Raw genomic sequence first — 16,795 nt, 5'->3', positions numbered from 1 at the left:
TCTATCTTCTAGAACTAAAAGATAGATAGAACACTTGTTAGTGGCCTAGGTGTCCTAGGTGTCAAACTAACTAACTAACTAACTACTAACTAACTAACTAACTAACTAACTAACTAACTAACTAACTAACTAACTAACTAACTAACTAACTAACTAACTAACTAACTAACTAACTAACTAACTAACTAACTAACTAACTAACTAACTAACTAACTAACTAACTAACTACTACTAACTACTAACTAACTAAACTAACTAACTAACTAACTAACTACAACTAACTAACTAACTAACTAACTAACTACTACTACTAACTAACTAACTAACTACTAACTAACTAACTAACTTACTAACTAACTTTAACTAACTCACTAACTACTAACTAACTAACTAACTACTAACTAACTAACTAACTAACTAACTAACTAACTAACTAACTAACTAACTACTAACTAACTAACTAACTAACTAACTAACTAACTACTAACTAACTAACTAACTACTAACTAACTAACTAACTAACTAACTAACTAACTAACTAACTACTAACTAAACTAACTAACTAACTAACTAACTAACTAACTAACTAACTAACTAACTAACTAACTAACTAACTACTAACTAACTAACTAACTAACTAACTAACTAACTACTAACTAACTAACTAACTACTAACTAACTACCTAACTACTAACTAACTAACTACTACTAACTAACTAACTAACTCTACTACTAACTACTAACTAACTAACTAACTAACTAACTAACTAACTACTAACTAACTAACTAACTAACTAACTAACTAACTACTAACTAACTAACTAACTAACTAACTAACTAACTAACTAACTAACTAACTAACTAACTAACTAACTAACTAACTAACTAACTAACTAACTAACTAACTAACTAACTAACTAACTAACTAACTAACTAACTAACTAACTAACTAACTAACTAACTAACTAACTAACTAACTAACTAACTAACTAACTAACTAACTAACTAACTAACTAACTAACTAACTAACTAACTAACTAACTAACTAACTACTAACTAACTAACTAACTAACTAACTAACTAACTAACTACTAACTAACTAACTAACTAACTAACTAACTAACTAACTACCTAACTAACTAACTAACTAACTAACTAACTACTAACTAACTAACTAACTAACTAACTAACTAACTACTAACTAACTAACTAACTAACTAACTAACTACTAACTAACTAACTAACTAACTAACTAACTAACTAACTAACTAACTAACTAACTAACTACTAACTACTACTAACTAACTAACTAACTAACGAACTAACTAACTAATAACTACTAACTACTAACTAACTAACTAACTAAACTACCTAACTAACTAACTAACTAACTAACTACTACTAACTAACTAACTAACTAACTAAACGAACTACTAACACTAACTACAACTAACCTAACTACTAACTAACTAACTAACTAACTAAGTACTACTAGTTTGTATTTGTTACGGACAATAGAGGCTACTATCGGAACTGTTGTGCTCTCTTTTACATGAAATTTTGTGGAAAAAAGATTATATGGAGCTCTAAGAAGGTGTTATTGTCCGATGTTCACAAACTCCTGGATATACATAGTTCCACAGAATTTTCCAATCAGTGTTCCTGAAGGATGTAATATGTGGAACCACATCACTTCTAAGACGTTAAGATTAACTTTAAAGAAATCCTTGCAAAGAAACTATTACGTGTATCCACTCAGAAAACGTACCACTCTATTAATATCAGACTAGCTCTTTAAGGTCAGTTTAAAGGTTCATTGCGGTTCTACACAACGGCTTTGCATTCGTTAGGTAAACTTCCTTATTCGATCTTGCGTTGCCGTCTAATTCCCTATTGGCCTAGTCTTAAATTTCTGCATGTCTTTCATACGTATCATTGCGTTAAAATATTGAAGTATGTTTTCTAAAGTAACAATAGCTTAGATTTGCGCTAATCCGAAAATGAAGCACCCATATACATAATAAATAGTTAATAAAGTAGAATTAAACAATAATAGAGACATGTTAATAATTAGAACATGGAATGGCATGTGCTACATTTCCAATCTTGCTCATCATTTCTATACACTTGTTACATGGAAAAAAAAAATTTAAATGTAACAGAAATTTAAAAAAATTTAAAAATCACTATTAACAGTAACAAAGTTTACTAAAAAGAAAGGAGTTAGTAATAATAATTTAAGAAAATTTTTAAATATTTTTTTTAATAATTATTTGAGTACCTATTAAAGTCTAATAAGACTTTTTAGTAAAATGATTTGTATTTAAAGATTTTTCTTAAGATTTGGACCAAACTTGAGCATTTTACAATGTCAAATGATATAAAACAATTTAACATAAAGTTTGTTAGTTTTTGTTGTAAAAGAAAAGAAAATTCATGAGTTTGTAAATGCATATAACTCTCCTGCGTATGGAGCAAAAGTAAAATATGTTGACTGAGAAAGAAGAGCACTTTAACTTATTGAATAAAGACAAAGAGCAGCCAGCAAATACTTTGACTGAGTATTTCTGTATATATGGTATTTTGCGATTTTATTTGGCCGAGAGTATAAAATAAAGTTGGCCTGATGGTGGCTGCTGTCTGAGCAGTTTTGCTCAATATTTGTTAGCAACAGCAAAATGTATCTCAACAACATTTTCCATACAACATCCATACAGTTAGCAGCAATCGATGGTTGAGGGTTTGTTTTGTTTTCGTAGTTGTTGTTGTTGGTTGGTTTTCTTCTCGTACTTTTATTGAAAATATTATTGTATTTTAACATTTTTGCCATTTGTATTTAGTGTGTATAGAGTTTAAAAAGTACTGTGTGCAGAGTGCGAGTACGAGACGAGTATCGCAAAGATACTATACTCTACGATGAGTTGTTGTTAGCCATTCAGTTAGGCAGCCAGCCAGCCAGCCATATAACGAACGAACAAATTTCTGTAGATATTGTTTTTGTTGTTTTGGTTTGTATCTGTTTGTTGTTTGTTGCTTTTTTAGATGATGATGATGGTGGTGCGCAGCACCAAAACTTTTATGCTCTAGTTCGAATCTTGGCGTATAACGTTGCGCCAGGACTTTTTTTCATTTCATTTGATACAAATATAATAATTGTATTTTTACAACAACTACAACAACAAAGACAATAAGAACAACTACAACTACAACAGCAGCAGCAAAAGAACGAAAAGCATTTTATACTCTTTTGCCTTCTTATAAAATACAAAAACTACGACGTCAACTAAAAAAAGCGTTTTTTTGTTATTATTGTATTTGCTCAGGTTGTTGTTGTTGTTTTTATTTTAGTTGGTATTTTGGTTTGTTGTATTCTTGTACTTCTACTTAGTATTATACATTTTTTTGGATACACTTAACTTTACTTGAAAACTTACACACAACAGACGACCGACCGTTTTTCGAACGACGTCAAAAAATATAACAACATCGACGACTACAACCTCGACTACGAGACAAAGTATTCAAAAATTTTTATTGTAGATTTTTGAGTATATATCGCAAAAGAAAAGTAAACGAGCAAAAAAAAAAAAACGTAATAAAAAAATACAACAAAATAACACTATTTGACTCGATTTCTTGTGTCTATAATTTTTATATATATAATTCAATTTTTTTTATCTGGTTATACTGTTCTTTAATATTTTTTTATGTTGGTGTGTGTACTTTTCAATGTTTCTGTGTATCTTCTACTTCATTGTACAATTTTCATCGTTTTCATCGTCATCAGCAGGAATAAAAATTTTATGCTGGTAAAAAAATAAGAGTTTTTTTTATATAGAAACAAAAAAATAATCAAATAAAATGTAAACCTTATAAAAAAATAAAAATGATTTTAAGAAGCTCATAAAAGTAAAAAATGCAAAAGTAAAACACAAAAAGTATAAAAAAATAAAACGTAAGCAAAGAAAGCCAGGAGCAAGCAGCAGTTTTATGGCCATAAAGGATAATTTTGCAACTAACGAATCTCAGTACAGCACGAAAAAACGGTTTAAACTCTACAAACATCAGGCTAGCTTCAGTAACGAAACGAAAGCATTAGAATCTGTAAATAAAATCGTTAAAAGTTCAGCATAAATAACCAAAAAAAAAAATTGCAAAAAAGTTAAATTTACATAAAATTAAAAAAATCAATAAATTCCCTCAAAAAAAAAAATTACAAAAATCCCTTTAAATTTCAAATAAAACAAAAAATTATTGCCAAAAAAAGTGCGTGTTCCGTGTAAATAAACATTTAACGTTCGTTTGTATCCAGCAAAAACCCATTTATTTATTGTTCTATTCAAACAGGCCTGGGAGTGCGTAAAATACGCGTGTGTGTAAGTGCGTGTGTGTGTATAAGAGCTATGCATGGCCATGTCTGCATTACTATATTTGTGTATGTGTGTAATGAGCCATTAAAGTGCAATAATTTATAGTCAAAACCCTCCCCTTTACTTTAAACAACAACGTTTTTAATTTCAAAATACAAGAAAATATTAAAAAAAAAATATTTAAAAAAAAGCATTTAAAATTTTGTTTAAAAAAATATAAATGTCTCAAAAATAATGGTGCTAATTTTATGGTGCATTTAAAAGTTTTAAATAAAAGAAGAAAAAATATATTCTAACAGATAAAAAAAATCAACGAAATTTAAAAGCCGTCGGTAATTTGTAAGCTTTTTTTTGCATTGCAAATTATTGAATTTTTTATTCCACTCAATTTTTGTTTTGCATAAATGTAGTTGTTTTACAAATGGATACCTGTCTCACTTTAAAAAACAGGTGAGTTTGTTTTTTTTTTAATTTTTTAACAAGTTGTTCTACACTCTCTACAATACATACAAAAAATTGCCTTTAAAAATTGCCTTTTCAAATTATTTCAAGTGACAATTAAAACAATTGTTTATAATGTGACAAATATTTCAAGTGTATCCATATCATTTGATGTTTGCTGCTGTTGTTGTAGTTGTTAAACAATTAATTAAATTGTTTGTAGTTTAAAGTTAAATGTAATTAAATAAATTTATGCAATTTAAAGTATAAATATAAAAATATTCTGTGTTAATTTTAATTAAATCTAAAATTTTTATCAGTTTATAAGTTAATTAAAGAAAATTAAAAATATTTATTAGATAAATATAAAATTTAAATATACAGGATAATTTTAGAAATTTATTGGGAACTAATAAATACTAGAACGGGTGTAAACGTAATTACTTCAGCAACTATGGAACTATGGAATTATATTTCTTTGAACCCGTTTTATGGAACGGATATTTCTAAGAAGTTTTGAAAGTTTTAGTTATGAAACGGAACGAATATACCGAGAGTTTTGCATTTACAGTCGTTTATCCTTTATGAAAACATTTTAACAGGAAATATTAGCGACTGAATGAATAATATAAAAGAAAAAATATCAGGAATTATTCCAAAAAATGTTTATTTCTTCTAAATATAACTGAGCTAATGATAACAGCCATAGACCTTATGACAAAAGTGTCACAATGTCCAAGAGCAATGCGACAGAAAGACCATGGATTTCAAAGAGTGCATTTATCAAAAAATGGTTTATCAAAGGCGGTATTTGAAATTCCCCAGAATTCGAAACCCCTGCGCCCGGCCGAAGGCCAGCTATTCAGGACACTTGTTAAAAGGAATCCAAAATGCAACATACACCAAATTTAGGAGCAATTCTTTTTGGGATAAGTGTGTCCCTTTCTTAAATTCTAAACAAATTTTCCAATACATTTCTGTTTTAAAAGTGTTAAAATGTCCATGGACATTATGACATTTAAAAAAAGTGACATAATGTCCATGGACATTATGTCGCTTTAAGGTGTGTCATAAGGTCTATGGACATTATGACACTGAACATAATGTTGTAAATATTGTAAATATTAAAAATTATATTATAACCTAATTTACCGAGCAGGCTGACGATGACCATACGCCTTTGTAGTGTAGCACACCAGAATCTCTGGTGGGAATCGAACCGACAACCCCCAGACTGACAGGCTAGCACATTACCAACTAGCTTACCGGGTCACCCTAATAAATATTATTTTTGAATGGAAGAATGTAAAATACTATACAAAAATTAGTCAATACTTATTAGAAAAGGTGCTAAAAAGACTCTTTTAGAAGAGTCGTTTATGATTCTTGAATGAGCACAAGACCTTATGATTATTTTAATAATATTTAAGGTTCATAACTTAAAAAACTGATTGCTGATTGCGATAAAATAAGGAAATAAAAAAGTAGCATCACCCATCAATTTTTTCCACATTTTCATCTTTTAGTCCTTCTGACTGTATATATACTTGAGTCCCAAATATAAAATTCTGTAATTTTATAGAAGTTCCAAATAGTGGCCGTCTCTGTCTCTAGACTTATTCTTTAAATAGGAAAATTTCCTAATAAAACCATGTTTACATTATTACATTAAATATTTTTGTATTTACTTATGTATATGTGGGATTTTATCCTCATTTGGGGTAAAGTCTTAAAACGGAAACCTTTCAAACGACAGTTTCAAAACTACAGATTCAAACTTTTAGGAATTTTACTAAGCTAATTTTAAGTCAATATCTCCAACATATTAGCGATACCTGCGATTGGAATTTTGACGATTTCGAAGAAATTTTTTTTTGTTAAAATTTAAAAAAAGACATGCTTTATTTTTTACATTTATGCATTTTATATAAAACTTTTTTAAAACATATATTTCAAGATAATAGAAAACATATATCTGAAGTTTTAGTAAAATCGAATAATGTTAACCCATGAACTGCGAAGATCAATCTCAAGCTATGCCATATTGGGAAACTTTTTTTAAACCATACTGAAATATTATTTGGTTTTCAACCGATTTAAATAAAACTTAGGAAAAATAAATAATGGAGATCCGTATTTATGATGACATCGAAAAATTGAAATTAACCTTTAAACGTAAATATATTTTTATCTATATATATAAAACTCTTACGTTACCGACTGATTCACTGATTGATTCATCATCGCACAGCCTAAACGGTTGAAGCTAAAGAGCTGAAATTTGAACAGGAGGTTGGTCTCCCACCAAACAGATCCACTAAGACGGGATTTTTGGAAATTCGAATGTTTAGGGGGTCAAAAACGGGTAGTTTCGGTAACCTCATAACTCCTAAACTAGAAAAGATACAAAAACAGTTTAAGCTTATCGTCGTTAATTTAAAAAATAAGCGGTAGGGTGTCTGGTACTTTTTTCAAATTCGGCTCCTTTAGGGAATAAACGGGTAAAAACTTTTTTGCACCCCATGTATCTTTTAAACCAGTGAACATTCAAACAATATTTTTGACACCTTTATAACTTGACTAAAAATAAAAATATGAATTTAGAACTTTTTGGATATTCGGACGTTTAAGGGGTGAAAATTGTACCTATTTTTGGTACTTTTTTTCATAAAACATTGTTTTTAGTTTATTAACTTATACTTATATGAATACCTACATAATAACGAGCTCCCACTACGATGTTGCAACTTTTTGGAATTACCAAAGGGGTAAAAACGGGAAATTTGATTTTATTCAAACACAATGATCCAATTAAGATAAAATTTTTATATTAAGAAACACTAAATATGCTAATGTGGTGTTATTTGGAACCCCGGTACGGTGATATTTTTTGGTACTTTTTCATCCTTCAACTGGTACCTTTTGAGTTTTCTATGATATTAAAATCGAAACATGAAATTAATAATAAAGAGATTTTTCGGTACTTTTTCGTTCCACACAGGTACTTTTTTGAGTTTTCTTTAAAATTAAACCTAGAAACATGAAAAGTTTTCTATGAAATTTAACCTATAAACATGAAATTAAGTATGTAGAACCCGGAGTAAATTAGAACCTATAAAAGGGGACTTTTTGGTACTTTTTCGATCTTCAAAAGGTACTTTTTGAATTTTCTATAATATTGAACCTAGAAACATGAAATTAAGCACGTAGAGCTCGTAGTAAGTGAGAACATATAAAAGATTACTTTTTCGTTCTTCGAAAGGTACTTTTTGTGTTTTTTTATAATATTGATCCTAGAGAAATGAAATTAAGCATGTGGAGCCCGGAGTTAATGAGAATCTAAAAAAGGGCCCCCTTTCGTAATTTTTCGTTCTTCAAAAGGTACTTTTTGAGTTTTATATTGTAATGAACCTAGAAACATAAAACTAAGCTATAAGGAGTGAATTTAACTGGAGTATTTTCTGGTACGCTTTCGTACTTGAACTGGTACTTTTTGAGTTTTCTAAAATATTGAATATATAAACATAAAATTAAACAGGCAGTATCCTAATTGAACGAAAATTTAAAAAGGATACTTTCAGGTACTTTTTTTTTATTTTACTAATACTTTTGGAATTTTCTATAATATTGAATCTAAAGTTGAACACACAGCTTCCTGATTGTATAAAAATCTGTATGCGATTAATTTTTGATTTAATGAAAATCTATAAAAAGGCACTGTCTGGTACTTTATCGGTCTTCATATTGTATTTAAATTAATATTTTTAGTAAGTTGCAATGATATTAATTTTTTCATAAATTTGCCCTTAATCATATAATTCTCGAGATTTAAATATGGGGGTTGGTCGTGAACACATATTTTCCATAAATATAAGTATTTACTTTTGTATTTAAAGAATTGAAATTTGACAATTTCGTTTCTTATTTATTCACAAATACTTGCCAAGTTAAAGCAATATTTTAAAAATTTTAACAGAATTTTCTCAAAGACTACTTTGTTTAAAATAATTAAAAATAAAAATTTTATTTACTTGTACCCTGTCCAACACAAATATTATAAATTAATATAATAAACATTAATAACATGTCAAATATGACATTTCACTTGTAGCAATACATGATTTTAACAATAAATATTTTTACATATACACATACATAGATAAATAAATATTTGTGTATAAATGTGTTGATTTATATAGTTTTTTGTCAAATAATATTCAACTAGATAAACAAATGTTTTCAGCTACAATTTCCGTAACAAAATGTCAACAAACATAAAAAAACTCACAAAATAAAAAAAAAACAAAAATCATAAAAATAAATTAAGAGATTAACTAAAAAATGAAACTGTGCTGGAGGAAACAAATCGATCGAACAAGCAGCTAAATATTTAGACCAAAAAAATCCATACACAATAGTATTGTTTTATAGAAAAAAAAAATTCTAAAAAATATACATAGACATTTAAACACAAAGTGCCATGAGGCTAAAAGAAAGGTGAGTGGATGGATGGATGGATGGTTTAATGTTGTTAAAAAAAACTGATGCATAAAATATTTCACAAGCGGCATTCTTTTTTTTATAAAAAAAAATTGTTGTAATTTTATTTTTGATGCATTTTGATAAACTAGAAAGAATAATTAAAAAGATATAAAATTTTTTATTACTTATTTTGCTATTTAAGTAAAAAAATACATAAATTAACTAAATACGGCTTTAGTTGTCGTCCTGCTTTTAGTATTTTGTTGTGTTTTATTTTTACTTAAAGACTTTTAAGAGCATGAAAACCCAAATAGAATTTCTGTTAAATGTTTGTAATGTGGTGTGGCTCTGTTGATTTAATTAATTTATGATGACGCGAATCATTTAATATTGAGGTGGGAAATGTTGTATTAATAGGGTGCCCCAAGTGTGAAATTTCTGATTAAGTTATTGAGTTATATTTTTAAGCGAATTGTGGACATTTAACTCATTTTCTGAAGTGGTCAAGTAAGAGCCGATCATTACAAAATTCATCAATGCAAGCATAAGACTTTGTTGTAAAGCTTTTTGTCGGGAAATTCGGTTGTATGGGAGCTAGGTGAAATAATGGAACGTTTTTAAACATTTACAATAGGCTTCGTCCATGGGACAATTATATATAAAATTGCGACCTGTAATTTGAATACAAGGTTTACATGGATGGACGAACATAGCTAAATCGACTCAGAAAATGATTCTTAGCCGATATGTGTACTTTAAGATGGGTGTAGGACCAATATTTTTGTATGTTACAAACATTAGAACATACCCAATATACCTTCACCACTAAAGTGGTGTTGGGTATATAAATCTAGCATATGCCTTGAAAATGTTTGTAAAAGTTAAGTTTGTAATCCGTAGATCTGATAAATTCATCATAAGTGGACCTAATTATCAGGCTTGGGGGGTAGGTAATGACTACATTTTCAATTACAATTACATTTGAAGTAATTGTAATTGAAGCATTACCAATTACAATTACATGTAATTGTAATTGAAGTTTTGCCAATTACAATTATTTTTAATTGTAATTGAAGTTTTGCCAATTACAATTATTTATAATTGTAATTGAAGTTTTGCCAATTACAATTAATTGTAATTAAAGTTTTGCCAATTACAATTAATTGTAATTGAAGTTTTGCCAATTACAATTACTTGTAATTGTGAATTTTGTTCCTTATAAAATGTCATTTGTAATTACAAGTAATTGTAATTGAAAATTTCAATTACAAATACAAGTAATTGTAATTGGCAAAACTTCAATTACAATTACAAATAATTGTAATTAGTTATTTGTCAATTACACATTGCAAGTAATTGTAACTGGTTATTGTTCAATTACATATTACAAGCCATTGTAATTGACCTTGTAATTAATTACTTTGTGTAATCTTTACGCCCCATGCCTGCTAATTATATTGACTAGTGTCTATGGACTAGCCTATGGACTAATCTATAAACTAGTCGATTGACTTGTGTATTGGCCAGTCTATGGACTAGTGTATTGATTAGTCTATTAGCCAATCTTTGGACTAGTCTACTGACTAATCTATGGACTATTCTATTGACTAGTTTATGGACTGGTCTACGGTCCCTGGTTAATAAACTAGTCTATTGGACTGACTATGGACTAGTCTACTGACTAATCTATGGACTACTCTATTGACTAGTTTATGGACTGGTCTATAGTCCATTGTTAATAGACTAGTTATAGACAAATTTATTTGAAGTCTATGGACTAGTCAACTGTCTAATCTATGGACTACTCTATTGACTAGTTTATGGACTATTCTATTAACTGGTCTATTGGCTTGTGTATGAACTAGTCTATTGAACAGTCTATAGACTACGCTATAGAAGTCTATAGACTTGTGGATGAACTAGTATATGGACGAATCTATTGTCAAATCGATTGATTAGTCTATAGACTAATATATGAACTGGCCTATTAACTAACCTATAAACTAGTCTATTTTATATACGTATTTACTAGCTATACCCAGTGTTCTTCGGTAATAACAATATACATACATAAAAAACTGCTTAAGGATTTTTTCGTATTACTTTTTCGAGAAAAATCAATCTTTCTTTTCTAGTCGGATATCCAGATATAGAAATTTTTGTATTTAATACGTTTGGGTGCCCTCTATTGCTACCCCTGCTATGCTATCCCTAAATTATTAATATGTATGTCAATGTTTCCCTTGCAAAATTTCAGGATTCTATCAGTAATGGTTTCACGGATACAGTAATTTTTGTATTTAATTCATATGGGAGGTGCCACGTCCTCTATTACTTATTACCGAAATGTTTACATTGCTGTCAAAGTTGTTCGTGCAAAATTTGAGGATTCGGATATCTGATTTAATCGCAAGATCGCCTTTTTGGGGGCTTAAAACAGTTATGGAAAGATGAGTATCGCTAAATTGATTTCTGATTCGATTAGCAAAGCTAGAAATAAGATAAATGTGAAATTATTTTAGCAACTTTACTTAGTTGACTCTGGTTTGTTAAGTGATTTTATTTAGTTTGTTCATTCCTGTATTAATTTATACATTTAGTACTGACAACTATGTGGAATTCAAGCATAACTCATCTCATACTCATACTAGTATTCTTGGTTACGCAGAAAACAAAAATGATATAAATATATATACAAAGACTATCAAAATGTATTGAGATCTTAATAGTAGAGTCACACTTTTCGATTTCATTTTAATGTTTTTTTTTCGTTATACTTATTGTGCTTTTTATTTTTTGCTTTTGTTGTTTTTTATTTAGTCTATTATAAACAAACAAATGTTAAACGTAAATACACATATGTAGTAGATATACACAATTACATTTATATATTCATACTTATTATTTAGTTAGTGCCACACAAAAGTTTGCTTGTTTGGCACATGCTCTTCCAATGTTGAAGTCCAAAAAAAAACTAAACATATCTAGTCACTGCCACTGTCACAAACAATAAGTCACATGTGTATGTGGCATCAACTGGTAGGAATAACTAAGAGGAAGAAAATTACAACAACAACAATGAAAACATTAACATTACCCAGCAGTTTTATACCTCAAATCATTACTCTGCTATCCCCAAGTAATGCGGAGAATTATCACATTTAACACCTTTTTTTATTGGTCATTCGAATGCAGTCAAAATCATTTCACGATTTGCAAAATTAGGAATATGTAACAAATATCGGCATATGCTCATTCTAGGGTTGATCCTTAAGGATTCGTAAACTTATTAATTTGTGTTAGACTCATCGTACTGCAGGGTTGTACGATATTATCATTGTTTGCGTATTCGTTTGTTGTCTTTTTATTTTCTGTCCAAATTGTAAATTTTCTTTCAAGAGGTCGTCGCAGAGGAATATGTAATAAATTGATTGCGTTTCTGTAATAATTTTTGGTGCAATTTAAACGCAGAGTTTTTTCTATTAATTTATAGACCAAATAAAATATAAAGAAACTGTTTATGAAATGGATACAAAAACAATACAACAGCACAACAACAACAGTTCAACAACTTGCACCGATTTATATGAAAACATTTAGATATTTTTATAATATGTGATATATAAACGCTTCCATATACGACCCTGCAGTTCTAGATGTATTTCTTGTCTTTTCTATGTCCGCGGATTTAAAGGAACCATTTGCCAAATAAATATATACTTTTGATATAATATGAAATATAAAACAAGTTATATTCGACTATGCCGATCTTATGGTACCACCAAAACAAAACATTGCCAAATATCATTATGAATTTGGGATGAATTATGGATCGAACTTAACAGATTTCGAGAGAGTTATTTCGTTCTTATAACAATTTTGTCGAAATTAAACGATTTATTGATAATAAACTGTAAAAAGAGTTATAGGGGATTAGTAGGTATAGGTAAATTAATTAAATAAATCATACAAATAGACAGGCAAACAGACGGACATGTCAAGATTGTTTTATAAGAAAATCCTCAATAGTTATGTTCACTATTCATTCATTTTACCTAAAAATGAATGAATAGTTTGGAAACTATTGTCTAAAGGGGATACATTATGTCCTTAACAACTTCTAGGGAATTTGTTTATTCACAAGTTTAAGTATAAATGTGGCCTCGTCTATAGATTCATCTCCAAAAATGTTTGCTTTTAATTTATTTAATAATTGGTCCACTTTGCAGTCCCTTGATTGGTCATGTGGACTCTTCATGTAAATATAAAATAATCGATTCGGCAGTTTAAGTGTAATTGACTAAAATTTAACACTACGAACTTTAAAAACTAATGAATAATTTTTAAACTTATCAGGAACATGACCCCTCTTGACTCCTGGAATAAATATATGAAATTTTGTGCCATTACATACAGTATTTCTTGAGTTTATCGATTACAAACAAACAATAGTGTCTTGTTTTTATATATTTAGTTCTTTTAAACAAACATAAACTTAAATTTTTTGTAATAAATAAAATTTTCATCGAACATATTAAATTTTTTTAGTACCACCCTAATGTTTTTGCATTTGTTTGTAAATAAATGGCGGACAAAATGTCTTTTAGTAGTTTGTTTGATTGTCGTGGCGCTACGCTTCAAATGTAATGAATTTATTAAAGAATACATTTAAATCTATATTAAGCAGAGTTTTAAAAGAATAAAAGGAAATAAATGTTGATTTCATTATATCAATCGGTCAAGACCCCCAAAAGATATGATATTTACCCAGCAAAAACTTAATTTGAAAAGTAAGCGAGAATTTTCATGCACAATAGCATTTTAAATCATTATTTTAATACGGGGATGACAAGTACTTACCACGCTCTCTTACTATTAGTTAGGTAAGTACTCACTATGATCGCCTGCAAATAGGGAGTTTAGTAAGTGGTTTTGTTTCTGAATAAAAATTTTGCCTACGAAAATAGTTCACTGCGCCTGTTATTAGTTTTTAGAAAAAAATGTTATTTTTCGTTTGTAAGTAATTACTTACGTAATACATTATTTGTAAGTCTTACTAGACTCCTTCTAAGTAATGCAGACGGTAAGTGGTAGTAATTGAAAAGTAAGATGTTGAGTAAGTACAAGTCACTACCACGTTTTTGCTGGGTAGTCTGCTTTAGAGAAATTTTTTATTTGAAACAAGTAGGAAAATCCAGCATGGCCGAACATGACACCTTACATCAACTTAATTAAAACGCAAAACTGGTTTTCTGAAAGAAACTTTAGATGGGGGCTAGTATAAAATATGGGCCGATCCAAATAATGTTAACCAAGAGTAAATGCAAAGAAGCGTCAAATTTAACCACCTGATTGGCTCTAATTCATCTTTTGTTACGAATGAAATTTTTGTAAACGAGAGTGAGGACATTTGTCACTTTAGTGTATGTCAGAGCGAAGACAGTCCTCACTTTACCGTCCCCAAGTAATCTAGAAAGTAGACACTTTAAAAATCATAATCCAAAAGGTTCATTGCCATGTACTGATTCCTTTAGACAAGTTTTCTGACTGTCTCTTTAAAATAGCTAGTCACTTTGGTAGTCGGCAGGCTTCGGGTTACCTCTAGTTAATTACCCTAGCTAGTTCGAGACTCTCCCCTCCCAAAACTGAGTATGCATAAAAAGTAAAGTAAAATGGAATAATATATTTTCTACATTAGACCCATATAAGGCCCTCCTCAGACATAAAAACGTTATTTAGGTTGTGGGAGGGAAGAGGTAGTGTTTGTGGACATTTGATTTTAATCCTATTACATAGAAAGTGGCGGGGAAATCTATTCCACATACGGATGGTTTAAAAATATATGGGCATCGGGAACAAATTCCCTTATATCAGAGGAACACATTCCATTGCAATATCGATAGAACAGTGAGTCACGCTGCGACGATGCTCTAGTGAATTTATAGAGTTACATACCCTACTGTCACCAATGAGTCGATCTCTCCAGTACGCTCTAAAAGAGACTTAAAAGCTTCGGCCCTTTTATAATTGATTATACCAAATATAAGGTCCTTTTTTATACCCTTTTTTATACCCTACACCACTATAGTGGGGAGGTTATTATGCGTTTGTGCTGATGTTTGTAACACCCAAAATATTGGTCCTACACCCACCTTAAAGTATACCAATCGGCTCAGAATCACTTCCTAAGTCGATTAAGCTATGTCCGTCTGTCCGTCCGTCTGTCTGTCTGTCTGTGTGTCCATGTAAACCTTGTGCTCACTCTACAGGTCGCAATTTTTTCCAAGGACGAAAGCTATTGAAAATGGTTGAAATCGGTCCATTATTCCACCTAGCCCCCATACAACCGGACCCCCCGAATAGAGCTTTTGATCTCATAATTATGTTAAATAATCTACTATCTCCACAAAAATTGGAAAAATTTAGTTTTATATATGTGCTAATAATTCTAGTGATTTTCGTAAAGATCAGACGTTATTTGACCCTAGCCCCCATACAAAGTCCCCCTCAGAAAATGAATTGAATGTCCAAAATTCACGTATAAACACTAGTATCACGATGAAATTTGGCAAAAATGAGTTTTGTATAGACATAATTCCCAACAATAAATTTTATAGTGATTGGCCCAAGTTATGCCCTAGCCCCCATATAACCGGACCTTCCCATTTGGGCCTTTTAGCTCATAACTTTGTCAAATATACTACTATCTCTCCAAAAATCGGCACAACTAAGTTCGATATAATTATATAAATAACACTGTCGACTTTTATAATGATCGGGCATTATTTGACCCTATCCCCCATACAAAATCCCCTTCAGAAAATGACTTAAATGTCCACAATTCACTTATAAACACTAGTATCACGATGAAATTTGGCACAAATAGATTTTATATAATCATAAATAACACAGTCATTTTTCGCCATGATCGGAAATAAAAAGTAGCCTATTGCCAGATATACAGGAATACGCTGTGAAAATTTGAAGAAAACATATAAACACACAAAAATACAAAGATACAAACAAACACACATTAATTTTTATATATGTATATAGATAATTCCTAATAATACATTTTATAAGGATCGGCTCAATTTCTGCCCTAGCCCCCATACATCCGGACCCTCCGATTACGGCCTTTTATCTTTTAACTACGTCTAATGTACTACTATCTATCCAAAAGTCGGCACAATGTGGTGATGTTTATAACACTCAAAAATATTTGTCCATATTAAGCTATGTCCGTCATTGTGACCGTGTAAACCTTGTGTGCACGCAACAGATCACAATTTTGAATATAATTTGTTAAAATTTGTCACATACTATTCTCTGGATCCAATGACGAAGGCTGTTGAAAATGATTGAAATCGGTCTTTTATTTCTCCTAGTCAGCATACAACCGTACATGAACAGACATTATTTAAAACCTATATAAGATTAACATAAATGCTTCATTATTGAAATTAATCACATTTAATATTCGCAATAGGTGTGGGGTATCA

The 16,795-nt window shown here is 29.7% G+C and overlaps 1 protein-coding gene across 3 annotated transcripts in view; it reads left to right on the top strand.

The window, feature by feature from the left end:
• The first annotated feature begins 2,845 nt into the window (after positions 1-2,845).
• Positions 2,846-16,795, top strand: part of LOC119601204 (homeotic protein spalt-major) — a 58,437-nt gene continuing 44,487 nt past the window's right edge. For 2 of the 3 annotated variants that reach the window (XM_037951991.1, XM_037951988.1), the window contains exon 1: positions 3,414-4,820. The gene's annotated coding sequence lies outside the window, so the exon portion shown is untranslated. Of the gene's footprint in view, positions 3,009-3,413; positions 4,821-16,795 lie in introns of those variants that run through there. The other variant, XM_037951989.1, reaches the window with a different exon arrangement.

The sequence above is a fragment of the Lucilia sericata genome, unplaced genomic scaffold, assembly GCF_015586225.1.
Source record: "Lucilia sericata isolate MDLA Ls3-8-SP2 unplaced genomic scaffold, ASM1558622v1 Contig000149F_arrow, whole genome shotgun sequence".
NCBI classification, from domain to species: domain Eukaryota; kingdom Metazoa; phylum Arthropoda; class Insecta; order Diptera; family Calliphoridae; genus Lucilia; species Lucilia sericata.
Note: the sequence above shows the minus strand (reverse complement) of the source record. Positions and strands in the feature narration are given on the sequence as shown.